At 45.8% G+C, this 26,804-nt stretch overlaps 1 long non-coding RNA gene across 1 annotated transcript in view; it reads right to left on the bottom strand.

The window, feature by feature from the left end:
• Positions 1–17,890: 17,890 nt before the first annotated feature.
• The window catches only part of LOC115196257 (uncharacterized), a 36,706-nt gene continuing 27,792 nt past the window's right edge, over positions 17,891–26,804 (bottom strand). Inside the window, exon 2 of the long non-coding RNA XR_003878825.1 lies at positions 17,891–18,523. This is a non-coding gene — a long non-coding RNA (uncharacterized LOC115196257). The remainder of the gene's footprint in view (positions 18,524–26,804) is intronic.

Below are 26,804 nucleotides of genomic sequence, written 5' to 3'. Positions count from 1 at the left end.
TGACTTTGTTGTTTTTGAAAGAAGATTATGAAAGAACCATTAATCTTCCAGTGTTATTAGCCTTACTATGATAATATTTTGTCATATTATATTCCACTTTCAGATATTTTCCCATAATGCACGATAGTTACACTTTACCCAACAGCCAGATGGTGGTGCTGCAGTATGCCTTATTATGGGCTGTATGCCCAAGACCACCCTTAGTGTTGAACAGAGACTGTGATAACTCATTAATGTTCAAGATGTCATAATGATTAGAACGACTGTGTGAGATTTGATTTGATTTGGACATCCTTTTCATTTTCCGTCAATTTTGTATCCTCTATCGTCCTCAGGCTTCTGGATCTGAGATCTGTCAATCTGTCTGTCACGGATAAACAGTATCTAGGCCAGCGTGCTTTATGGCAGAATTTAACACTTCCAGAATCCTGTATTTGTGATGCTTTTATGCTGTTGAAAATAAGTTGTTAGGCTCATATTAATTTAAAGAGGAAAAATACTGAACTAAGTCTAAATCCTTACATTTATTTTCACACTTCAAACATGAATTATCCAGCACATTAGTCCTAGGACCATCATATTTCGTCCCTTGTAAGTAGTATTGGGGGAAACACTTCTGGTGTTTTTGAATGTGCTGAACGTGAACACGGCTATGTGCAGGCAGAGGGGTTGTCCTCTTTAGAGCGGTCCCTGCGCCGCTGGGCCCCAGGAGAAGGTTTTAACGTACACTTAAAAACGCTCTCAGCTCCTCACTTCCCTGAGGATGGATGTCTGGCAGTGGAAAATAGGATTTACCCAGAACTGAGAGATGGAGATGGAGGGATGTGGAGGGAGAGGAAGCCAGAGTAAGGGAGAAGGAGACGGAAAGATAGAGGAGAGATGGATAAATAGAGGAGAGATGGATAAATAGAGGAGAGATGGATAAATAGAGGAGAGATGGATAAATAGAGGAGCGATGGATAAATAGAGGAGAGATGGATAAATAGAGGAGCGATGGATAAATAGAGGAGCGATGGATAAATAGAGGAGCGATGGATAAATAGAGGAGAGATGGATAAATAGAGGAGCGATGGAAAGAGTAGAGAGAAGAAAGCTGGACTCCCAGTAGGCCTGTAAAAACTTCCATGTGTATTATTCAATCTGTAGACCATGTTATGTAATTATTGAAATGGCATTAGATGTATGTGGTAATATGACATGTGATCAGGGTGTGTTTGGAGTGGCTCTCACGTCCCAGTATACATGGCATAATACCTCTGATTAGAGAAGTGTGTGTGTGTGTGTATGCACGTGTGTTTGTGTGTTTGCACACGTGTGTGTGAATACTTGATAACGTGTGTGTGTGTGTCGAGGGGTATAGAACAACTTGAGCCTTAGGAGATCTTCAGGTAGAAGGGAGAGACCTGCTGCAGTACATGAGAATAAACCCAGATAAATTGCAACATAGAGATCTAGCATGTCATATATTTGTATTTATTATGGATCCCCATTAGTTCCTGCCAAGGCAACAGCTACTCTTCCTGGAGTCCAGCAAAATGAAGGCAGTAATGAACAATTGGTGACTTGCATCTATAGAAGTCTCTACTTTTTGTCTGATGCTTGTTAGTACAAAACCATGGCATCTTTTAGCATCTACCCAAATACCCATCTTGGAATATCACTAATGGCTCTTTTATAGCCTGTTGAGGTTTCATGGGTACATTACAATACAGCACATGTTCTGCCCTCAGAGTTGTCAGCCTGTGTGTATCCATGCTAATAACAGAGTCAAACTGACTTGACAAGCCAGGCATTTGATTAATGAATTCTCAGCTGTTTTTGACAAACATTTTGTCACCTGTTGTAAAAGCACAGCAGTCACCCGGGTAGACTTGATTATTCTCTAACATACTGGATTAAAGTAATTAATCCTAATAAGCACTGAAGGACCATCTACAGTGCTATCTCTCTTCTAGAGGCTTGCTGAGGTAGTGATCTTAAAGCAAGGCTGCTATTCACAATGTTTAATGGAGTGTGTACTGCCGAGGCATTCAGACGTGAAATCTCAGAATTAGGTCTGAAATTGCTGTTATTTGCTAAGATTGTTTATGAATCATTACACTTTTTTTTCTTTGTCTGTGGAATTGCCTGTTCATTACTGTCTTCTAATGGTGTTTCAATAACGGATCAGTTCACACCCAGTCGAGTAGACGTGGTGCGGTGGGCTTTACCAGAACTTTTAGTTAGGGAGTTATACATCTAGGGGCAGTTGTTATAGGACCTTCAGCTACGAGAGAAACTATTTTTCTTTTCTATTTTGTAGGAGGGGGGGGGGGGTTTATTCAATGCAAACATGATTGACTGATTGAGTCTCTGTGAAGCGAGCACAACACACCATTCAGTAAATAAAACAAACCCAAATCATTGAGATAAGGTTAAATGACGCTCTATATAAAACCAGATATCCAGTACACACACTTCCACAACACCTGACAAGCAACACAGTAGTATATCGCAGTAATCATTTGCATTTGAATAAAGTCACTCCAATCCAAATTCCAAGTCTGTAGCTGCACCCAAACGAGGGTGATCTAATGCGGCCTGGGTGTGTTGACTCCAGATGAAGCTGTATGACCCGTCTCACCCCAGGAGCCATTAAGGCGGAGCCTGTGACAGTTACTATGACACCTGTGACTCTGAGGGCCCGGCACGATGGCCCCTGAACGCTTACTCAAATCAGGAAGTGACTAGAATGGGAGCAGGAGCAGAAAGCTTCACAACACCTCTAACCTCCCGCCTTGATGGAGTCAATTGTGCAGAAATTCCATTCCATAGCCTTTGGGAGCTCATCTCGATGTGACTACACAACACAATACAACACAATACAACTTTATTATTCCCCTATAAGGAGCAATTTAAGAGGGACTCGTTGAGAGCAAAATAGCACAATTACAGTCCATACATCCTCAATGTACTGTGCATGCATCTCACTCTATGTAAGCCTATAGATACGTCCATACTGTTCATTCATTCTATTATGGTATATTATACAATAACACCGCCTTTGTCTCACTACGAATGTGAGAGGACTATAAGGACTAATAAAATTTGACTAACAATAACCATACAGAGCTTTCTCATTTGACACGGGATTTAGCCGCATCAGTTTTACATTGCTGGACAAAACACGTTTCTACAAACCACAGCCCTATCGTTTTGTATATCACTGTGCCATCATTATTACACAATCTGAAAGATATTATGACCAGAATGAAATCAGCTGTATTTCAATAAGGCTGATATATTCCTCAGGGGAAAGAAGACAGGAGACTGCGCACTGTGGCTCTGTTCAAAGTTAGATCAGTGGGTTGATTGAATGGTAAGAACCACGGGGGGTATTCATGACAAACGGAGGATGACAATATTCCCTCAACTCTACCCAACGAGGAGTTTGTTCATCACTTCTAAGTGTTCTATTAGAATCACAACTCCCTAAATCCTCTTTGGATTCAGTTCCATTCCAGAATGTTGAATGGCTTCCAAGTGCCTGTGGCAGCGCATTGCTATTTATTCCCATTCTAATAAGGAGAATAAGACATGGAATTTCTATTGTTAATCATGTTAGGGGACTATTTTACTGTAATGTAAGAAGACAGGGAGGATCAAGATGAAAGCCTACGCGATTTGGAAGCATTATTTTCAGAAGCTCTTCAGTTATGAGACCACGTTTAAAATATAATATGCCAATTCAGTTCTAATCACACCGATCAGAAAGGACACTTTGAAATCAGAAGAGCCAGACCTGAATATTAAATAAACGATGACAGAGTTCTGCGTATCGGAGACCCATGCATTTATATTCACTTAGCCTTTATCTCAATTATACACTGCTCAAAAAATAAAGGGAACACTAAAATAATACATCCTAGATCTGAATGAAAGAAATAATCTTATTAAATACTTTTTTCTTTACATAGTTGAATGTGCTGACAACAAAATCACACAAAAATAATCAATGGAAATCCAATTTATCAACCCATGGAGGTCTGGATTTGGAGTCACACTCAAAATTAAAGTGGAAAACCACACTACAGGCTGATCCAACTTTGATGTAATGTCCTTAAAACAAGTCAAAATGAGGCCCAGTAGTGTGTGTGGCCTCCACGTGCCTGTATGACCTCCCTACAATGCCTGGGCATGCTCCTGATGAGGTGGCGGATGGTCTCCTGAGGGATCTCCTCCCAGACCTGGACTAAAGCATCCGCCAACTCCTGGACAGTCTGTGGTGCAACGTGGCATTGGTGGATAGAGCGAGACATGATGTCCCAGATGTGCTCAATTGGATTCAGGTCTGGGGAACGGGCGGGCCAGTCCATAGCATCAATGCCTTCCTCTTGCAGGAACTGCTGACACACTCCAGCCACATGAGTGCTGGAGCATATGGCATATGGTCTCACAAGGGGTCTGAGGATCTCATCTCGGTACCTAATGGCAGTCAGGCTACCTCTGGCGAGCACATGGAGGGCTGTGTGGCCCCCCAAAGAAATGCCACCCCACACCATGACTGACCCACTGCCAAACCGGTCATGCTGGAGGATGTTGCAGGCAGCAGAACGTTCTCCATGGCGTCTCCAGACTCTGTCACGTCTGTCACATGTGCTCAGTGTGAACCTGCTTTCATCTGTGAAGAGCACAGGGCGCCAGTGGCGAATTTGCCAATCTTGGTGTTCTCTGGCAAATGCCAAACATCCTGCATGGTGTTGGGCTGTAAACACAACCCCCACCTGTGGACGTCGGGCCCTCATACCACCCTCATGGAGTCTGTTTCTGACCGTTTGAGCAGACACATGCACATTTGTGGCCTGCTGGAGGTCATTTTGCAGGGCTCTGGCAGTGCTCCTCCTGCTCCTCCTTGCATAAAGGCGGAGGTAGCGGTCCTGCTGCTGGGTTGTTGCCCTCCTACGGCCTCCTCCACGTCTCCTGATGTACTGGCCTGTCTCCTGGTAGCGCCTCCATGCTCTGGACACTACGCTGACAGACACAGCAAACATTCTTGCCACAGCAATTTTGAGCCTGTAATCAAACCCACAAATGCTGATGCTCCAGATACTCAACTAGTCTAAAGAAGGCCAGTTTCATTGCTTCTTTAATCAGAACAACAGTTTTCAGCTGTGCTAAAATAATTGCAAAAGGGCTTTCTAATGATCAGTTAGCCTTTTGAAATGATAAACTTGGATTAGTTAACACAACGTGCCATTGGAACACAGGAGTGATGGTTGCTGACAATGGGCCTCTGTACACCCATGTAGATATTCCATTAAAAATCAGCCATTTCCAGCTACAATAATAATTTACAACATTAACAATGTCTACACTGTATTTCTGATCAATTTTATGTTATTTTAAGGGACAAAAAAATTGCTTTTCTTTCAAAAACAAGACATTTCTAAGTGACCCCAAACTTTTGAACGGTAGTGTATATCTTTTTTTTACATCACTGTCACTTTTCTGCTCTCTTCTTTCTCCTCTCTGCTCTCTTCTTTCTCCTCTCTGCTCTCTTCTTTCTCCTCTCTGCTCTCTTCTTTCTCCTCTCTGCTCTCTTCTTTCTCCTCTCTGCTCGCTTCTTTCTCCTCTCTGCTCGCTTCTTTCTCCTCTCTGCTCGCTTCTTTCTCCTCTCTGCTCTCTTCTTTTTCCTCTCTGCTCTCTTCTTTCTCCTCTCTGCTCTCTTCTTTCTCCTCTCTGCTCTCTTCTTTCTCCTCTCTGCTCGCTTCTTTCTCCTCTCTGCTCGCTTCTTTCTCCTCTCTGCTCTCTTCTTTCTCCTCTCTGCTCTCTTCTTTCTCCTCTCTGCTCTCTTCTTTCTCCTCTCTGCTCTCTTCTTTCTCCTCTCTGCTCTCTTCTTTCTCCTCTCTGCTCTCTCCCTCTCCCCAGATTAGAATGAGGCTGTCTGCCTGGAACAAGGACAGCCTTCCTTCTCTTCCCTCCGTCTCCAACCCTCTCCCTCCTCTTCCTTCCTTCTCTTCCCTCCGTCTCCAACCCTCTCCCTCCTCTTCCTTCCTTCTCTTCCCTCCGTCTCCAACCCTCTCCCTCCTCTTCCTTCCTTCTCTTCCCTCCGTCTCCAACCCTCTCCCTCCTCTTCCTTCCTTCTCTTCCCTCCGTCTCCAACCCTCTCCCTCCTCTTCCTTCCTTCTCTTCCCTCCGTATCCAACCCTCTCCCTCCTCTTCCTTCCTTCTCTTCCCTCCGTCTCCAACCCTCTCCCTCCTCTTCCTTCCTTCTCTTCCCTCCGTCTCCAACCCTCTCCCTCCTCTTCCTTCCTTCTCTTCCCTCCTTCTCCAACCCTCTCCCTCCTCTTCCTTCCTTCTCTTCCCTCCGTCTCCAACCCTCTCCCTCCTCTTCCTTCCTTCTCTTCCCTCCGTCTCCAACCCTCTCCCTCCTCTTCCTTCCTTCTCTTCCCTCCGTCTCCAACCCTCTCCCTCCTCTTCCTTCCTTCTCTTCCCTCCGTATCCAACCCTCTCCCTCCTCTTCCTTCCTTCTCTTCCCTCCGTCTCCAACCCTCTCCCTCCTCTTCCTTCCTTCTCTTCCCTCCGTCTCCAACCCTCTCCCTCCTCTTCCTTCCTTCTCTTCCCTCCGTCTCCAACCCTCTCCCTCCTCTTCCTTCCTTCTCTTCCCTCCGTCTCCAACCCTCTCCCTCCTCTTCCTTCCTTCTCTTCCCTCCGTCTCCAACCCTCTCCCTCCTCTTCCTTCCTTCTCTTCCCTCCGTCTCCAACCCTCTCCCTCCTCTTCCTTCCTTCTCTTCCCTCCGTCTCCAACCCTCTCCCTCCTCTTCCTTCCTTCTCTTCCCTCTTGGCCCCAATCAAGTTGATTGATTTTACGCCTCCTCTTATCAAGAGGAGCAGGCGTCGTCAATAACAATGTTGTCTTTGAGGGGCTACACCTCCCCTCTCACAGTCAAAGACAGAGACAGACAGACAGACAGGCAAGGATCAGACATACAGACAGGCAGGGATCAGACAGACAGACAGGCAGGGATCAGACAATGTACAGACAGGCAGGGATCAGACAGCAGACAGGCAGAGATCAGACAGTGTACAGACAGACAGACAGACAGACAGACAGACAGACAGACAGACAGACAGACAGACAGACAGACAGACAGACAAGAATCAGACAGACAGACAAACAGGCAAGAATCAGACAGACAGGCAGACAGGCAAGAATAAGACAGGCAGGGATCAGACAGACAGACAGACAGACAGGCAGGGATCAGACAGACAGACATACAGGCAGGGATCAGACAGACAGACATACAGGCAGGGATCAGACAGCAGACAGGCAGAGATCAGACAGTGTACAGACAGACAGACAGACAGACAGACAGACAGACAGACAGACAGACAGGCAAGAATTAGACAGACAGACAGGCAGGGATCAGACAGACAGGCAGACAGGCAGGTATCAGACAGACAGACAGACAGGCAGACAGGCAGGGATCAGACAGACAGACATACAGGCAGGGATCAAACAGACAGACAGACAGACAGACAGACAGACAGGTATCAGACAGACAGGCAGACAGGCAGGGATCAGACAGAGAGACAGACAGGCAGGGATCAGACAGCAGACAGGCAGAGATCAGACAGCAGACAGGCAGAGATCAGACAGAGACAGGCAGGGATCAGACAGTGTACAGACAGCAGACAGGCAGGGATCAGACAGCAGACAGGCAGAGATCAGACAGACAGACAGGCAGAGATAAGACAGTGTACAGACAGCAGACAGACAGGGATCAGACAGACAGACAGGCAGGGATCAGACCGTGTACAGACAGCAGACAGGCAGAGATCAGACAGACAGACAGGCAGAGATAAGACCGTGTACAGACAGCAGACAGGCAGGGATCAGACAGACAGGCAGGGATCAGACAGTGTACAGACAGGCAGGGTTCAGACAGTGTACAGACAGCAGACAGGAGGGTACAATAAGGGAAGACCTGCATGATGTTCCTCAGATCAACAACTCAAAGAAGGACCATTGGTATTTGTAAACATGCACAAATGCACACACACATTATATCTCAATGCTAACCACCACACACACACACACACACACACACACACACACACACACACACACACACACACACGTTATATCAAAATGTTAACATGCCACAATGGTTTTGCTCAACATTTCATTAGAGTCTTTATGGTACTGTAATATGTCTGTAATATGTCTGTAATATGTCTGTAATATGCATCCCTCCTACCATCATGGTATAGGTTAACATGGGTCTCATTTGCCTGGGTTATCTGGCATGTCATTCCTCTCTCCATCCTGGTCCTGCTGTTGCTGGGTGTCTTGGTGGCTAGGTTGGGTGGCTGGGTGCCTGTAGTTAGGGGGTTGGGTGGCTGGGTAACTGGGTGGCTCTGTAGTTAGGGGGTTGGGTGGCTGGGTAACTGGGTGGCTCTGTAGTTAGGGGGTTGGGTGGCTGGGTAACTGGGTGGCTCTGTAGTTAGGGGGTTGGGTGGCTGGGTAACTGGGTGGCTCTGTAGTTAGGCAGTTGGGTGGCTGGGTAACTGGGTGGCTCTGTAGTTAAGGGGCTGGGTGCATGGCTGGGTGCATGGCTGGGTGCATGGCTGGGTGCATGGCTGGGTGCATGGCTGGGTGCATGGCTGGGTGCATGGCTGGGTGCATGGCTGGGTGGCCTTGCATGGTTTCATATTTGGTGCTGTCGATCACAGGTAATTGCCTCGTCCGCCTCGCCTCACTGTTCAAAGCCCTGAGCCCTCAAAGGCCTGATGATGGATGGAGTGAAGGAGGGATGGAGGGAAGGAGGGATGGAGGGATGGAGGGAAGGAGGGATGGAGGGATGGAGGGAAGGAGGGAAGGAGGGAAGGAGGGATGGAGGGATGGAGGGAAGGAGGGAAGGAGGGAAGGAGGGATGGAGGGAAGGGGGGATGGAGGGAAGGAGGGATGGAGGGAAGGAGGGAAGGAGGGAAGGGGGGATGGAGGGATGGAGGGATGGAGGGATGGAGGGAAGGAGGGATGGAGGGAAGGAGGGATGGAGGGATGGAGGGATGGAGGGAAGGAGGGATGAGGGAAGGAGGGATGGAGGGATGGTTGCCTTCTCTCCTCTGCCAGTGGGGGGCGTTGTTTTACTGGATGGCAGGTATAGCTAAACCAGCACCAGAAATAACTAAGGACAGAAAAAAACATTTTGGCAAACCCAGTTTAGTGAAATCTGGTTTACACCAGAGTGGTGCTTGTTCCAATTAATTTCTAAGAAACAAATTATGATTGTTATTACTATGCAAATATTGTGTAATGAATTGGTAAATCACCATTTACTATGCAATTGTAATATAAAGTGCAGTTGATTGATGGGAACATAATCCCCCATCTAAAAGTAGCCTTGACCTCCCAGTACAGTTCATCACCCTCACTGTTCTACCAACCTCTCTCCAAAGTCAGGACCAAACAACTCATTAGTATGTCCCTCACAAACTGGATCTTATTACTCATGAATAAATAATATCTGCCATGGAAACAAATTATGAGAGAGAGAGAGAGAGAGAGAGAGAGAGAGAGAGAGAGAGAGAGAGAGAGAGAGAGAGAGAGAGAGAGAGAGAGAGAGAGAGAGAGAGATCCTACACAGAGAGGACGGGGACCGGTGGCCATTACAATTATATAACAATATAGAGGAACAATGCCATAATCAGCACCATGCACAGTTTTGTCCAGCCAGGCCTCAGTCGCTCTCCACCTCAACACCCCTCTCTTTCTCTCTCTCCACCTCCACCTTTCTCTCTCTCCACCCCTCTCTTCCGGTCCTGGCTGCCCGCTGGGCCATGTGTAGCTATGGAAACGGGTCTTGCCTAATTAGTGGGTGAAATATGTTACCCACGTCTCTCCATACCATTGTGCCTGGTGTCGCTTTTCTTTACGCCAGTCTTTCAGCGAGAGGCTAGATTGGCACTGTCCGCTCGCGTCTGTGGGAACCGGGACAGCTCTCTCTCTCTCTCTCTCTCTCACGGGCCCCCTCGGGTCGAGATCATTACACGGCTAATTAAGCCAGGTCAACGGGCTAGGGCTCAGAGGGACAGCGGGAGTGATTGTTACCCAGTCTAGCCCCGTCACGCCCCCAAATGCTACTTACTCAATTCTTACTCAACCCTTACTCAACTCTTACACAACCTTTACTCAGCCCTTACTCAACCCTTACACAACCCTTACTCAACCCCTACTCAATCCTTACACAACCCTAACCCAACTTACACAAACCTTACTCAACCCTTACACAACCCTTACACAACCCTTACACAAACCTTACTCAACCCTTACACAACCCTTACACAACCCTTACTCAAACCTTACTCAAGCCTTACTCAACCTCCTCTAACATCTCCAGACTCTGCCTGTCCATGTCTGCATAAAGCTACATAGGCTACTTCTGTTACTTTGTTGTCTGTTTGGCTACAACCTGAAGGTCCAGTAGCCCAGGGCCAAACTTGTTTGTGTCGGCGACCCCGTTTGTGATAGCAAATCCATCAAGGACCCCCTCATTGTCAGAACACAACACTTACTTTAGAGGGCAGTACAAGTAGCATGCAAGCAGTTTTACTATGACTTCTGCAGGATGGAACAATCAACTTTGGGGCCCTGGGAAATAACATTTTAAAGGCCCTCCTCTTGGCATCAGAGATAAAAAAAAATATTAAGAAATCTGTTTTAAAATGAATTTCCTAAAATTCTACACAGTTAGCCTTGGTCAGAGAGAAAATGTTGCAGTTTTAAAGCACATTTCTTGCTATTCTACACATTTTGCCATGGGGTAGAGTGTACCATTTGCAGATTTGAAGCTTAAATTACAGTACATTTATGTTCAAAACAACATTTTGGGGGAATACAGAAATGGAGTACTTTGGATACCAATATCCTTGTTATCTCAGGCCCATGTTGTGCATCTAAGAGATAAGAGCATAAACTGTGGATGAATAATATTACATTGCACCTTCTAATCTTTTACCGCGGATCCTGTGTCCAAAACATGTTTAATCTGTCCTTGCAATACTCATTAAAAAGTAATAACTTGTATACAAAAAATCGTATTTTTTAAAACATACAGATGAAGTCGGAATTTTACATACACCTTAACCAAATACATTTAAACTCAGTTTTTCACAATTCCTGACATTTAATCTTAGTAAAAACTCCCTGTTTTAGGTCAGTTAGATCACCACTTTATTTTAAGAATGTGAAATGTCAGAATAATAGTAGAGAGAATGATTTATTTCAGCTTTTATTGCTTTCATCACATTCCCAGTGGGTCAGAAGTTTACATACACTCAATTAGTATTTGGTAGCATTGCCTTTAAATTATTTAACTTGGGTCAAATGTTTCGGGTAGCCTTCCACAAGCTTCCCACAATCATTTGGGTGAATTTTGGCCCATTCCTAACTGAGTCAGGTTTGTAGGCCTCCTTGCTGGCACACGCTTTTTCAGTTCTGCCCACAAATTTTCTATAGGATTGAGGTCAGGGCTTTGTGATGGCCACTCCAATACCTTGACTTTGTTGTCTTTAAGCCATTTTGCCACAACTTTGGAAGTATGCTTGGGGTCATTGTTCATTTGGAAGACCCATTTGCAACCAAGCTTTAACTTCCTGACTGATGTCTTCCTGACTGATGTCCCCCCAGGGGTCTGTAGACACCAGTAGTCTACACTATGTGTTCCACACTGAGCGCTTGAGAGTTCATTCATTTTGACTATTCATAAATGTAAGAAATGACTTGCCAATTGAGCTTGGCACGCACACAGTTGAGGCCAGGACAGGATGCATATCCCACCTGGGCTGCCTGCATGCTCAGTCTGACTGAAACAAAGAAAAAGAGGATGATGAGAATGTGTTGAGACAGAGGAGTAAGAGAGAGAGAGAGGAGTCAGAGAGAGAGACAGAGAGAGAGAGAGAGAGAGAGGAGTCAGAGAGAGAGAGAGGAGTAAGAGAGAGAGAGAGAGAGAGAGAGGAGAGAGACAGAGGGGAGAGAGAGACAGAGGGAGAGAGAGAGAGAGAGAGAGAGAGAGATGAGTCAGAGAGAGAAAGAGGAGTCAGAGAGAGAGAGAGGAGTCAGAGAGAGAGAGAGAGAGAGAGAGAGAGAGGAGAGAGACAGAGACAGAGGGAGAGAGAGAGAGGAGTCAGAGAGAGAGAGAGGAGTAAGAGAGAGAGAGAGGAGTCAGAGAGACAGAGAGAGAGGCGAGAGCGAAAGACAGAGACAGAGGGAGAGAGCGGGAGAGAGAGAGACAGAGACTCACAGAAACCATGAGAGAGACAGACAGAGAAAAAGGACCTCCATCCCAGTACAGAGTCTTCCCCCCTCCTAAACATTTGCACCTGGCCCCGGTGCTCTCTTGGCACACTCCACCAGAAACCTCCAGCAGATGTTCTTCATCCTTTGTGGCTCTGCTCCTCTTCAGGACTAAATGCTGGGTGGCTTCTCTCCTCCTGAACGCTCCTCCTCAGGAGATAACCCCAATTATTCTCCTCTCTTTTCTTCTTCTTCACCTCCCCAAAATGAAGGGGTGTTGGGGCGCCCAGTTAGGACACGGGGAAGTCTCTCTGGCGCCGCTAATTGCTTGTGATTAGACATTTTAATTACCAGGTGCTGAGAGTAACCCCCCTTCCCCCAACAACCCTCTCCAACCCCCACCCGCCTCCAGCACCCCCCAACCCCCACCCCTCTCTTCCACCTCTCTCTTCCACCTCTCTCTTCCACCCTACTATTGAATGTTTTCCTCATCTTTCCATCACATCCTGTAGTAGTTGACATCTGACCTGAGTGGATATTGGTGTGTTTAGGAAGAACAGTTTTGTGGCATATGCTCTATTTCAATTCTGTTTCATTTAACCTTTATTCAACCTTTGAGATGGCAGAAATTTGACAAAAACATAATTGCAGTGGAATCCAGGAGGACCTTATTGAAAGCACCCTCTTTGACTGACAAGCTAGAACAGTGGCCAGGTTGAGGGGTTAGTTTGCTGTATATGCAGTCTGTCTGGACCTCAAAGATATACAATCTCTTCTTTCTTTTAATCATCATGGGTATTTTCTATCTCCAAGCAGTCAGTCGGTATTGAATATTCAATGTTGAGCGTTGTTTCCCAAAGAGCCCCTCATCCGTCCGTTTCAGGAAGAGAAACAGCTAGAAAGAGAGAGGAACAGAGAGCAAGGCCATGGCATCTGAGGGTGCCACAACCTTTTCTCTCCTGTTGCCCTGAAAGAAGAAGTGGCTGAAGAAGAACAGGAGCGACGGAGAGGATCGAGGAGAGGTGGAGGAGGAGGAGAGGTTCTGAACTCATTAGCCAGGAAATCCAGACTTCTAAATGTGGCTTTAGCGGCATAATACAAGACATTCAAGGCCCAGACATGATGACACTGTTTACTAACCTTGCACATATTTTACATTCATATCTAGTTGTTGTGATTGGAGAGGCATGTTGAGCTATTTCCCTCTATTCATGCCAGGTTTCAGCTAGCGCTCCACCGCTTTTAATTGAAGACAAAGGCCTGGACCTTTTTTCTCTCTCGCTCTCTCTATCGCTCCCTCGCTCTTTCGTGTCTCGGCTTTCTCAAGGTTGAATCTCTGCATCTGTCGAGGATGAACGTTCCCCAACACCCCTCCCACACACAGCCGACATTTCTCTTCGCACCCACAATATCATAAAGACTTCTGTTTGTACTGGAGGAGATGCCAAACCAGAGAAGGTCTCTATCGATTGATCTGCTAGCAGCCTTGGACAGTGCATTCAGTATCCACTCATCGATCCAATACTCTCTTGAGTGATGTAGCGAGGATGTGGAGAGAGAGAGGGGGCCAAGAGAGGGGGGAGAGACAGAGAGAGGGAAGAGAACAGGTTAGAAAGAGAGGGGGAGAGAGAAAGAGAGGGGGAGAGAGAGAAAGAGTGGGGAAGAGAGGGGGTGAGAGGGGGAAGAGGGAGAGAGGGAGAGAGAGACTTTACAGAGTTCTGGAGGACTTAAGATGGTTCAGTCTGGAGACACAATGGCTGAATTCAGCTGAGATCCAGTAGAGGTTATCCTAGCATAAATCTAGTTTGTTACCATCTTAGACAATATCTCAGGGCTCTATATCCATGGCTACGATGATGTAAAGATGTATCTATACTGTAGATTGTGTGGTTTAGGGGATAGATCAGCTATGACATTACCAGATAGAATAACACTTCCAGCATAATATTTAATCCCCCTTTTTACACATATTTTGCTTTGTTTTATTATGCCCCTGTAGACTGTGTGTGTGTGTGTGTGTGTGTGTGTGTGTGTGTGTGTGTGTGTGTGTGTGTGTGTGTGTGTGTGTGTGTGTGTGTGTGTGTGTGTGTGTGTGTGTGTGTGTGTGTGTGTGTGTGTGTGTGTGGTGGTGGTGAGGGGTCACAGGCTATTGTCCAGACAGCAGTCACTGATACCTCTGATAATTCAGTGTGTTGTCTGTCTGGGCAGCGGGCAGCAGGCAGCCAGCGCTGGGGAATAAGGAAGGAATAAAGGAGGGAGGAGAAGGAGAGGAGAAGGAAAGGAGGAGGAGGGAGGGTCCCAAGGGTGCCTATAGCCCAGGGACAGCCACACAGCCACCGTACCTTGGCCGAGCATTCCTCCATTCCCAGTCACTCGATCCAAGATGAAAGTTCCTCCTCCTCCCGTTCTTGCGGGCGGCCAGCAGCAGAGACACTTACTGAGCCATGATGGACAGGAGAGGATTAGGAGAACAATACAGCTGAATTAAAGGTTTTGACTTCGGGGACCATTGATACGGCCCACGCCCGCTAGCAGAGCCTTTAAGTTGCCATGGTGGATCACTGAGACACTAAACACAGGTGACTGTGAGGCTGGAGTGGTTCAGAGCAGGAGGTTAAGGGCTGACCTGGGAACTACACCAGGTCTACGGTTAGACAGTCTAGTTAGTTGGCTAGTTCACTTTAGTTTCATTTAGAAATATTACACACACCGCTTTATCAGTTAACTCCTGTTTATGATCCAAATAATTATTTCCATTATGGCCCTCTTAACCAAATCATCGACATCACCTTGTTAACAATGAACTCAAATCACATCTAGAAAAACTGAGGCTTTGCATCCCAAATGGGAGCTTATTCCCTATGTAGTGCACTACAGATGACCAGGGCCCATAGGCAATAGGGTGTCATTTGGGACACAACTAGGGTAGACACAGGTCCTGTTAGCATCAACGAGGGTTAACACAGGTACTGTTAGCATCAACTAGGGTTAACACAGGTCCTGTTCGCATCAACTAGGGTTAACACAAGTACTGTTAGCATCAACTAGGGTTAACACAAGTACTGTTAGCATCAACTAGGGTAAACACAGGTCCTGTTAGCATCAGCTAGGGTAAACACAGGTCCTGTTAGCATCAACGAGGGTTAACACAAGTACTGTTAGCATCAACTAGGGTAAACACAGGTACTGTTAGCATCAACTAGGGTAAACACAGGTCCTGTTAGCATCAACTAGGGTAAACACAGGTCATGTTAGCATCAACGAGGGTTAACACAGGTACTGTTAGCATCAACTAGGGTTAACACAAGTACTGTTAGCATCAACTAGGGTAAACACAGGTACTGTTAGCATCAACTAGGGTAAACACAGGTCCTGTTAGCATCAACTAGGGTAAACACAGGTCCTGTTGGCATCAACTAGGGTAAACACAGGTCCTGTTGGCATCAACTAGGGTAAACACAGGTCCTGTTGGCATCAACTAGGGTAAACACAGGTCCTGTTGGCATCAACTAGGGTAAACACAGGTCATGTTGGCATCAACTAGGGTAAACACAGGTCATGTTGGCATCAACTAGTGTAAACACAGGTCCTGTTGGCATCAACTAGGGTAAACACAGGTCCTGTTGGCATCAACTAGGGTAAACACAGGTCCTGTTGGCATCAACTAGGGTAAACACAGGTCCTGTTGGCATCAACTAGGGTAAACACAGGTCTTGTTGGCATCAACTAGGGTAAACACAGGTCCTGTTGGCATCAACTAGGGTAAACACAGGTCCTGTTGGCATCAACTAGGGTAAACACAGGTCCTGTTGGCATCAACTAGGGTAAACACAGGTCCTGTTAGCATCAACTACATGTTGAGTCCCAGTTTGGTTCCTCTACATGCTAGTTACAGGATTAGTTCCTCTACATGCTAGTTACAGAGAGGACAGAGAGAGAGGTGGAAGATAAAGGAGAGAGAGGTGGAAGATAAAGGAGAGAGAGAGACAGAGAGGACAGAGAGAAAGGTGGAAGATAAAGGAGAGAGAGAGACAGAGAGGACAGAGAGAAAGGTGGAAGATAAAGGAGAGAGAGAGACAGAGAGAGAGAGGTGGAAGATAAAGGAGTGAGAGGACAAAGAGAGAGAGGTGGAAGATAAAGAGAGCGAGAGAGGTGGAAGATAAAGGAGAGAGACAGAGAGAGAGGTGGAAGATAAAGGAGAGGGAGGACATAGACAGCGATACACTGTGAAGCAGGGTGTGTGAGTGAGAGAGAGAAAAACACTGAGTGGGTTATAGAGTATGTTGTTGAGCAACAGGAGCTAAGAGGGTCAGTTTCCTGCAGGGCGGCTGTGTGTCTCAGTGCTGACCTGCTGGGCTGCTGGGAGGGAGAACAGCTTTATCTAGTCCCATCGGCAGCACGGTGAATATGAGCCTGTTGAAGTTTGGCCTTGTAAATAGTGTCGGCGGTTTGGTGCCACGCCGATCCCCGCGCAGATCCCCACCAGCTTGAACACGATCCCCCGCCCAGCCCGGGCCCACGGGATTGACTTACAGCTGATTAACAGGCCTTGGCCCCGGTCCCAGGGCCACAGCAGGAACTCTGGGATACCTGGACAGATGAGGCCAATCACCATCAAATGTCATGCAAGTCAAGCAGGTAAACCTCAGATTAAACAACCCACCTGAAACAACACAACGTTTTATATCAAGTTTATTACACAAATAAATACTGTAGTTGAAGAGTGACTAAATCAACAAATCCAAGTGAATTAAACTGCGATATAACCTAACATAAAAAGGTCAGCTAAACATTGGTGAGGAGGTCTTTGTCCCTTTCTAAGTATTAGAATTGATAACCACACTAAATAAAGTCTAGGAGTATAAAAGCCCTTTCTTCACTCTCTTTACAACCTGGCCTCTAGCTCATTAGATGGAGTGGGCTGTAGTTAGCCCAGCCACCCCCGACGTCCCGATAACGTGAGTTTATCTGAGCCGTCCATCAGGCAATTAGTCGTGGTGGAACAACAGATCCCAGTAAAGCCAAGCGGCGGTCCTGCCATCGAACAATAACACCGTCAACTGGGAGCGCTTGATTAGAAGGCTGTATGGGTACTTAACGTACATACACATAGGTCTTATTTATCACTAATTAGGAAGTGGCCCTGATCAAAGTTAATGTAATGACCACTCCTTTGTGTTGATGTATTGATGTAGGACCTAGGCCTACTGCAATTCCAAGTAGTCCCTAACTAAGTCCTCTTTGTCGGTTGGTTCAACCTTTTGTTTTTCAGAAGAAGAATGGATGCATGGCGTCCAGTATCTTTTAGGTCTTAATCACAGGAGGCTGCTGAGGGGAGGACGGCTCATAATAATGTCCGGAACGGAGCGAATGGAATGACATCAAACACATAGAAACCATGTGTTTGATGTATTTGATACCATTCCACTGATTCCACTCCAGTCATTACCACGAGCCTGTCCTCCCCAATTAAGGAACCACCAACCTCCTGTGGTCCTAATTTATATCTAGAAGGTAAATGTACAAAATTAACTTTCTTTAATCTTCTTAGGAAGTCACATTGGAGTAGAAAAATACAAAATAGCGCAGTAGAACAAAACAAGATAAACAGAATCAGAATACATGATTTTATTCATAGTGTGGAATGGGACTCTTCTGGCTGTCTGTGTTAGTCAGGAAGTCACAGGGGAGTACTGGGAGACTTTATGTTTTATCACCAACATACATTAGTGTCAGGCTGTGTGTTAGTAGCACTGTGATGAGAGGAAAGTGAGACGTGGTTTTATTGCACCGCTTTAGGAGTGTCTAAAAAACCCCAAGAGGAAGTCAGGAGGGAGACTTTTTCTCGACAGCTTGGAAAATAAACAGTTATCATCAGATTCAAAACAAAGATATTTCTCTTTTTCTCAGATCCAGTGTTGTGTAGAGAGAGAGAGAAGCCAGGGGCTGGGAGTTTACCCAGTCAGAGTCACTGCACTATGAAGATGCCAATTGTGGAGTAACACATCAGTCTTGACGTTGGGTGATCTATACATTTCCATATCTGTACTGTCTCCAACTCCCTGCTCTGTTTCAATACTTTAGGTGACATCCTGCGTCGTGGTTCTCCATAGGTACATTTCATGGGTTCTTCACTCAAGAGGGGATAGTGTTACTTCACAGCACATGGGAACTGTTACTGTGCTTTCTCTCTACCCACGGTCCATCTCAATAGTATGAAACGGATCCCTCTGCTCGTCTCCTTTCCTTCAGGAAGAAAGAGAGAATAAAAGAAAGACAGGTTAGCGTACACTCTCACTTTTTATTTTCCACTACAAAAGAGCCATGTCGTCTCTGGGCTTGGAGGCCCCACAGAGTTGAGTTGAGGTGAGACGGCCTCACTCTATCTCGCTCTCTCCCTCTTCCCTCCCTCCATCTCATCTAGCCCTTCTATTCACCATCCACAGGAGCCAGTTTTAAGCTCTCGACCTATCCACTCTATCATCTTCCCTCTGATCCATATTCTCCTGCAGTCAGATGACATTATGCAGCCAGGGCCCTCTATCCCTCTCTCCCTTTCTCCCTCTCTCCTACCCCTCTCTCCTGTCCTCTCTCCTCTCCCCTGTTCCCCTGCCACAGTCAGGCAGACTCAGGCAGATCCACCCTGCTGTGAGCATCCCATTACACAGACTCTCCTGGCTCTTACTGCCTGTCAAACTAAAAGCTGGGGCTGCTCTGCTCCGAGGTTAAAAGGTACAAAATGATCCGGAGCCAGAGGGGAGCCGACTGTTCAGGGGCTGATTGCTGATCTATCAATTGCGGAGAGAAGAGAAGACGGTCCCTATGATAATGATGCTCGTTTAGCCTGCGATGAAGAGTACATGAGCTGCTCTCTAGTTTGGAGGACTTTTTATAGCTGTAAAGAGCGAGTCTGTGTGAATCAAGTCTTGTCTTGTCTTGGCTGACTTGTCTGTGAGTCTCCTGTCTGTCTGGCTGGCTGGCTGTCTGTGAGGGACAGATTGATCGGAAGGCAATCTTAGGGAAAGAGACATTGGGGTGAAATGAAAGAATACCATATATGTCATTTATTTGATCCTTTGAATCCACCTGGAGCCGATGAGGATTCCCTGGACACAGCTGTGTACCCTAGCCAAGTAGTAGCCAGATGGACCGAGGTAATAGACGCCCTTTGAAGGTCTGAATCCTACCACACAGACTGGCTCTCAGTCTGGTCACAACAGACTTTCAAGTTGACATTCTGACGGTGTCAAAACGTTGTCTAACAGACTATCACTACAAATCACTCTTCTTCATCAGGCCACTTTGCTATAGTTTCCAGAATGTTCTGGATGTTCTCTATACAACCATTCTAAGCGCTATGATAAAAGTAGATGAAACAACTCAGATAATATTCTACCCCCCCACCTCCAAATGTCCAGAATGTGTTGGTTGTTGAACTGTGACGGAAGTGACTGTATCCCACACTAAGAGGAACATTGTCTCCCCCACCCCAGTGAAGGAAGGAAGCCTCCTGTAGAAATTGTTTCACAGCCTGACAGCTTCCAGTATCCCCTAGATGGATGGGAGCCAAGCCCAGGGAGAGGCACAGAATCTGGGCTGCAGCAGCGGAAGCAAAGCGGTGCTGAGTGGAGGAGTTGGGATCTCATTGGTGCATGAAAGACAGACAGACAGACTGAGAGTAACTAAGATGTGTTGATTAACTTCATCTCTCTGTGCAGCACGCTGCATATACACCCCTTATTAATCTGCTCAACATGTGCTGGAGTTGTGTGTGTGTGTGTGTGTGTGTGTGTGTGTGTGTGTGTGTGTGTGTGTGTGTGTGTGTGTGTGTGTGTGTGTACAGAGAGAGACATAAGCACTTCAGATAGTTCATTTGTTCTCCGTGTTCTAGTATACTTGCAGAATGTGTGTGTATGCGTGGAAGAGAGTGTGTGTACTTGTAAATGTATGTGTGTGCCTGTGTGTTTTTAATGTCGCTCGAGTCAATGCAAAAACAAAGGTCACAACTTCGGAGAAAATGTCACTTAATTCCCTTCTCTGCACTTAGTGTGGCTGGAGGGCCGTTGAAGGCCATGAGGGGCCACTGGGCCAGGCCCTGGTAGACTGTGGGGCAGAATAATATGTCCATAATGCGTCCCTGTGGCTCCAGCATGCACTTCTCCTGGCAGCTGAGAGCCAGGCAGACCAGCACAGTGGGGGCCTATTGTCCCTGGCTCTGTGCTAGAGGCTAGGCAGGGACGCAGGGGGCCCCGCTAAATTGGTACAGGAGAATAGGACTGTAGCGATCGAGAGGTTGGAGTTTCAGCCACTTTCCTCAGGGAGGTCAAAAATACACTCAAATGCTCCCTCCCGAAGCCTCCTTCCCTACTTCCTTTCATGCAATATGCTTTTTTCAATGTCTGTTATGGTGGTTTCCGTGTAGCGTTTTTGTTCGATATTTTCGCATCCCGGCCAATTGAACGTTACAGAACACACACCACTTACAGCGGCTGGGAAGTGAATAACAAATCTATTCAAGAAAGCACAGTTATCGTTCAGTAAGGGTGCCTGTCACAGAATTTGAATGATATTTATATGGTGCCAGTAAGGACGACATAAAGGATGCAGTAGTTAGTGTGAATGTTCTGACACATCATTACAAGGTAATATTTTGATCCAAAACAGATCGGGTGTTGCATGTAGACTATATATTCATTCTGCATGTTCTTAAACCAACTCTGTTATTGCCATTGTCCATACATGTATAGATGAGTTGTCTATCACTACACAGTATGGTTCTGAGGCTGGCTAGTATTTAACCTGCTGGAAAATGACCTGATGCCCTGCAGCCTCTCTCTCTCTGTGGCCCCCTGTGGCCCTGGCAGTGGCTGATCAGATGATTATTTCTGGCTGAGATAAGTGGTTGAAATGGAGCCTGGGCGGTTCAGGTAATCAAGGCTTGGGTTGGAGAATAAAGTCTTGGGGCCGGGGCCCTGCTAGAGCCACGCCATGCCACCCCAGCTAGCATTACCTGTCCCCTTTCAAGCCCCATAATGAGATCACAGTAACCCTAAACGGGCAGGGAGAGAGGAGAAATCTGTCTGTCTGTCAAGTTCATTGTGTCAAGTTTTACAAACAGGGCCATATCCAGTTCCTTCCCTGCTGTAATAGGACGCTGCAGAGAGAGAGGGCTCCACCTATCAAAGAGGCCTGCCGGCTAGGTCTGACCCCCTTGGCCCTGGACAAGCGCTCTGACTTGTGCTGTCTGTTAACCTGTTGAGAAAATGGATGAATGATGAAATAGATAAGTAGAACAGTTTACATGATCTTACATAGACCTTATTGTGATGTCATCTCTAACAGTTTACATGACCTTACCATATTGTGATGTCACCTCTAACAGTTTACATGATCTTACATAGACCTTATTGTGATGTCACCTCTAACAGTTTACATGACCTTACCTTATTGTGATGTCACCTCTAACAGTTTACATGACCTTACCTTATTGTGATGTCACCTCTAACAGTTTACATGACCTTACCTTATTGTGATGTCACCTCTAACAGTTTACATGACCTTACCTTATTGTGATGTCACCTCTAACAGTTTACATGACCTTACCTTATTGTGATGTCACCTCTAACAGTTTACATGAACTTACCTTATTGTGATGTCATCTCTAACAGTTTACATGACCTTACCTTATTTTGATGTCATCTCTGTAACAGTTTACATAACCTTACCTTATTGTGATGTCCCCTCTGTAACAGTTTACATGACCTTACCTTATTGTGATGTCACCTCTAACAGTTTACATGACCTTACCTTATTGTGATGTCACCTCTAACAGTTTACATGACCTTACCTTATTGTGATGTCATCTCTAACAGTTTACATGACCTTACCTTATTGTGATGTCATCTCTAACAGTTTACATGACCTTACATTATTGTGATGTCACTGCAAGGGAATAATGTGTGTGATTGTCTTGAGTAAGAGTGCCTGAAGAGGTAAAAAGAGCACGTGTGTGTGCGTGTGTGTGTGTGTGTGTGTGTGTGTGTGTGTGTGTGTGTGTGTGTGTGTGTGTGTGTGTGTGTGTGTGTGTGTGTGTGTGTGCGTGCGTGCGTGTGCGTGTACGGTGACAGGTCTCACACCGTTGGGGGGGAGACGGTGAAACCTTCCTTTCCTCTGTGTTAATTCCTGTTTAGAGTCGCTCTGTTCTCTCTTCTACACTCATGTTTATACAACCTGTTCTTCTTGCTCCCTTCATTCCCCCTCACTTCTTCTCCTCCTCCTCTCTCTCCTTCCTTCTTTGTCTCCTCTTGCTGGTAGGAAATCAGCAAGGCTTGCTCCCCTCTGCCAGCACTGTCTAATCCTTTCCCCAAAGCACCTTAGCAACGCTGGGAATTTAGAGATGTAAAAAAACACCCATGTACTTCTCATTGGGCTTCCATTGGCAGCAATGGAGGAACCAATAATACATCTTCAAATGGTTTTTAAGGCATTTCTTAACACTTTGCTGTTGTGTGATAACTCCCCACAGCTACAGGGATGGGTAGCCTTGTTGTGTATGTCCCTTTGAATCTCTCACCATACACTCACCTTGGATTTCATTTGCTGGCTATAGTGTTGTTTTGCTGACTAGAATGTGGATCAATTGTGGCAATTCCAGTGTCAATGTGTATTTATTGACCTTTATTTCAACAGGGAACTCGTATTGAGACTAAAGTCTATTTTGCAAATAAGCCCTGCACAATACAAAAATGAACACATCAGTAGGCAACTATACAGTAGATACAGAAATATACACAATAAACACATTAAATACACATTAAGATGCAAAACACAGTCATTTAAAACAAACACATTCAGCATTTTAAAAATCCTCTGTCAGCTGTCTGAATTGCCCTAGCGACACCAAAGCATCCAATCAAAACGTCTTTTGGAGATGAATCCAAACATAGAGTGCGAGGAAGTGAAAGGCTGATTTACCTAACTCTCTAGACACCAAGAGTCTCCAGAGTAAACCAGCCCAGTGAACGGCTTTGATAACTTGTCATTTTAAATCTTAACAGTGAAGTTAGATAAGTTGGAAGCTTGTGGAGCAGGGCTTTGTAAACAAAAAGATCCTAATGATGTGATAGGTGGCTTTAAAGAGGTCCAGACAGCCTTTTCATGTGTTACGTACATTCTCTGTATATGCTGATACACTGGATGGCTATTCCCCAACAAACCCACACACACACACACACACACACACACACACACACACACACACACACACACACACACACACACACACACACACACACACACACACACACACACACACACACACACACAATGATTAAATATATGCAATCAAATGTAAAAACATACAGGCAAAGAATGAATACATGTATTTCATTTAGTTATTCAGTTTAATTTATTAGTTTGCATTTGGATAAAAACTATACTGAATAAGACAATTATAACAGATTCCTTTACTCTCTATTATATGGGCTTATAAAACCTGAGTTTAGGGCATTTAAAACATTGTCCCACTCACAACAGTGTAAAGTTACTGCAGCTGCTGACTACAGCAGCACGATTACACATCTTCCATAATAGCAACATTTCAAGATCAGCCGTTTGTTAGGTTCTGAAAAGAGGAGTGGGTACAAACTCACACATCGCATATTACATTCATTTGGGATTTCCTTTTTAGCCACGATTTGTGCTAAAATATATTGTTCTATAGTTATGTCCATACAAGAAGAAATCCAGAATGAGTAGTAAAATCCCATTGGATCCTCTCCAAGTCAGAAGTGAGCTAGATGGAAGAGGAAGAGGATGTAAAACAGTATCGGGGTACTGCCTGGGCTGACTAAGCCTATGTGTGTGTTGTTTATACAGCGAGGAGTCAGATTATAAAGCTATAATGAGGAAACGTAAATACCTCCTGACTGTTCCCACCAACATGTTTAATCCCGGATGGATCCGAGGTGTAGCGCTGCCAGTAAAGATTCCCTCTGCGCTGTGCGGACAGTGTAATAATAACTATGAAAGTGGATCAAGGAGGTGGGTGTTTGTGAAAATCTTTAGCCAGGGTATCACTAACAAGCATGGTTCTCTGGTTAGGCAAATCCCCTCCCTGAGATTTGCATATTGCCTCGGTCTCAACACACAAACACCAACACACGGTAGGCACATACATAAACATATGTAAGGGTACACACAGGCTAATACAAACACTTACAGGCTCACACACAGGCAAATACACTCACAGGTTCACACACACACAGGCAAATACACTCACAGGTTCACACACACACAGGCAAATACACTCGCAGGTTCACACACACACAGGCAAATACACTCACAGGTTCACACAGACACAGGCAAATACACTCGCAGGTTCACACACACACAGGCAAATACACTCGCAGGTTCACACACACACAGGCTAATACAAACACTTACAGGCTCACACACAGGCAAATACACTCGCAGGTTCACACACACACAGGCAAATACACTCGCAGGTTCACACACACAGGCAAATACACTCGCAGGTTCACACACACAGGCAAATACACTCACAGGTTCACACACACAGGCAAATACACTCGCAGGTTCACACACACACAGGCTAATACAAACACTTACAGGCTCACACACAGGCAAATACACTCGCAGGTTCACACACACACAGGCAAATACACTCGCAGGTTCACACACACAGGCAAATACACTCGCAGGTTCACACACACACAGGCTAATACAAACACTTACAGGCTCACACACAGGCAAATACACTCGCAGGTTCACACACACACAGGCAAATACACTCGCAGGTTCACACACACAGGCAAATACACTCACAGGTTCACACACACACAGGCTAATGCAAACACTTACAGGCTCACACACAGGCAAATACACTCGCAGGTTCACACACACAGGCAAATACACTCACAGGTTCACACACACAGGCAAATACACTCACAGGTTCACACACACAGGCAAATACACTCACAGGTTCACACACACAGGCAAATACACTCACAGGTTCACACACACACAGGCAAATACACTCACAGGTTCACACACACACAGGCAAATACACTCACAGGTTCACACACACAGGCAAATATACGTACAGTCTAGCACAGACAGACAAATACACTTACAGTGCCTTCGGAAAGTATTCAGAACCCTTGACTTTTCCACATTTTGTTATGTTACAGCCTTGTTCTAAAATGGATTAAATAAAAAAAATCCTCAGCAATCTCTACACAATACCCCATAATGACAAAGAGAAAAACAGGTTTTTAGAAATGTTTGCAAATGTATTAAAAATAAAAACGTAAATACTTTATTTACATAAGTATTCAGATCTTGTGCTATGAGACTCAAAATTGAGCTCAGGTGCATTCTGTTTCCATTGATCATCCTTGAGATGTTTCTACAACTTGATTGGAGTCCACCTGTGGTAAATTCAATTGATTGGACATGATTTGGAAAGACACACACCTGTCTATATAAGGTCCCACAGTTGACAGTGCAGGTCAAAGCAAAAACCAAACCATTACATTTACATTTTAGTCATTTAGCAGACGCTCTTATCCAGAGCGACTTACAGTAGTGAATGCATACATTTCATACAATTTCATTTTAAAAAAATTCTGTGCTGGCCCCCCGTGGGAATCGAACCCACAACCCTGGCATTGCAAACACCATGCTCTACCAACTGAGCTACAGGGAAGGCTTTAGGTTGAAGGAATTGTCCGTAGAGCTCTGAGACAGGTTTGTGTCGAGGCACAGATCTGTGGAAGGGTACCAACATATTTCTGCAGCATTGAAGGTCCCCAAGAACACAGTGGCTTCCATCATTCTTAAATGGAAGAAGTTTGGAACCACCAAGACTCTTCCTAGAGCTGGCTGCCTGACCAAACTGAGCAATCAGGGGAGAAGGTCCTTGGTCAGGGAGGTGGTCACTCTGACAGAGCTCTAGAGTTCCTCTGTAGAGATGGGAGAACCTTCCAGAAGGACAACCATCTCATTCCACCAATCAGGCCTTTATGGTAGAGTGGCCAGACGGAAGCCACTCCTCAGTAAAAGGCACATGACAGCCCGCTTGGAGTTTGCCAAAATGCACCTAAAGACTCTCAGATCATGAGAAACAAGATTCTCTGGTCTGATGAAACCAAGATTGAACTCTTTGGCCTGAATGCCAAGCATCACGTCTGGAGGAAACCTGGCACCATCCTTACGGTGAAGCATGGTGGTGGCAGCATCATGCTGTGGGGATGTTTCTCAGCGGCAGGGACTGGGAGACTAGTCAGGATTGAGGGGAAGATGAACGGCACAAAGTACAGAGAGATCCTTGATGAAAACCTGCTCCAGAACGCTGACCTTCCAACAGGACAACGACCCTAAGCACACAGCCAAGACAACGTAGAAGTGTCTTCGGGACAAGTCTCTGAATGTCCCTGAGTGGCCTAGCCAGAGCCTGGCCTTGAACCCGATCGAACATCTCTGGAGAGACCTGAAAATAGCTGTG

Source organism: Salmo trutta, chromosome 6 (assembly GCF_901001165.1).
Source record: "Salmo trutta chromosome 6, fSalTru1.1, whole genome shotgun sequence".
Taxonomy (NCBI): Eukaryota; Metazoa; Chordata; class Actinopteri; order Salmoniformes; family Salmonidae; genus Salmo; species Salmo trutta.
Note: the sequence above shows the minus strand (reverse complement) of the source record. Positions and strands in the feature narration are given on the sequence as shown.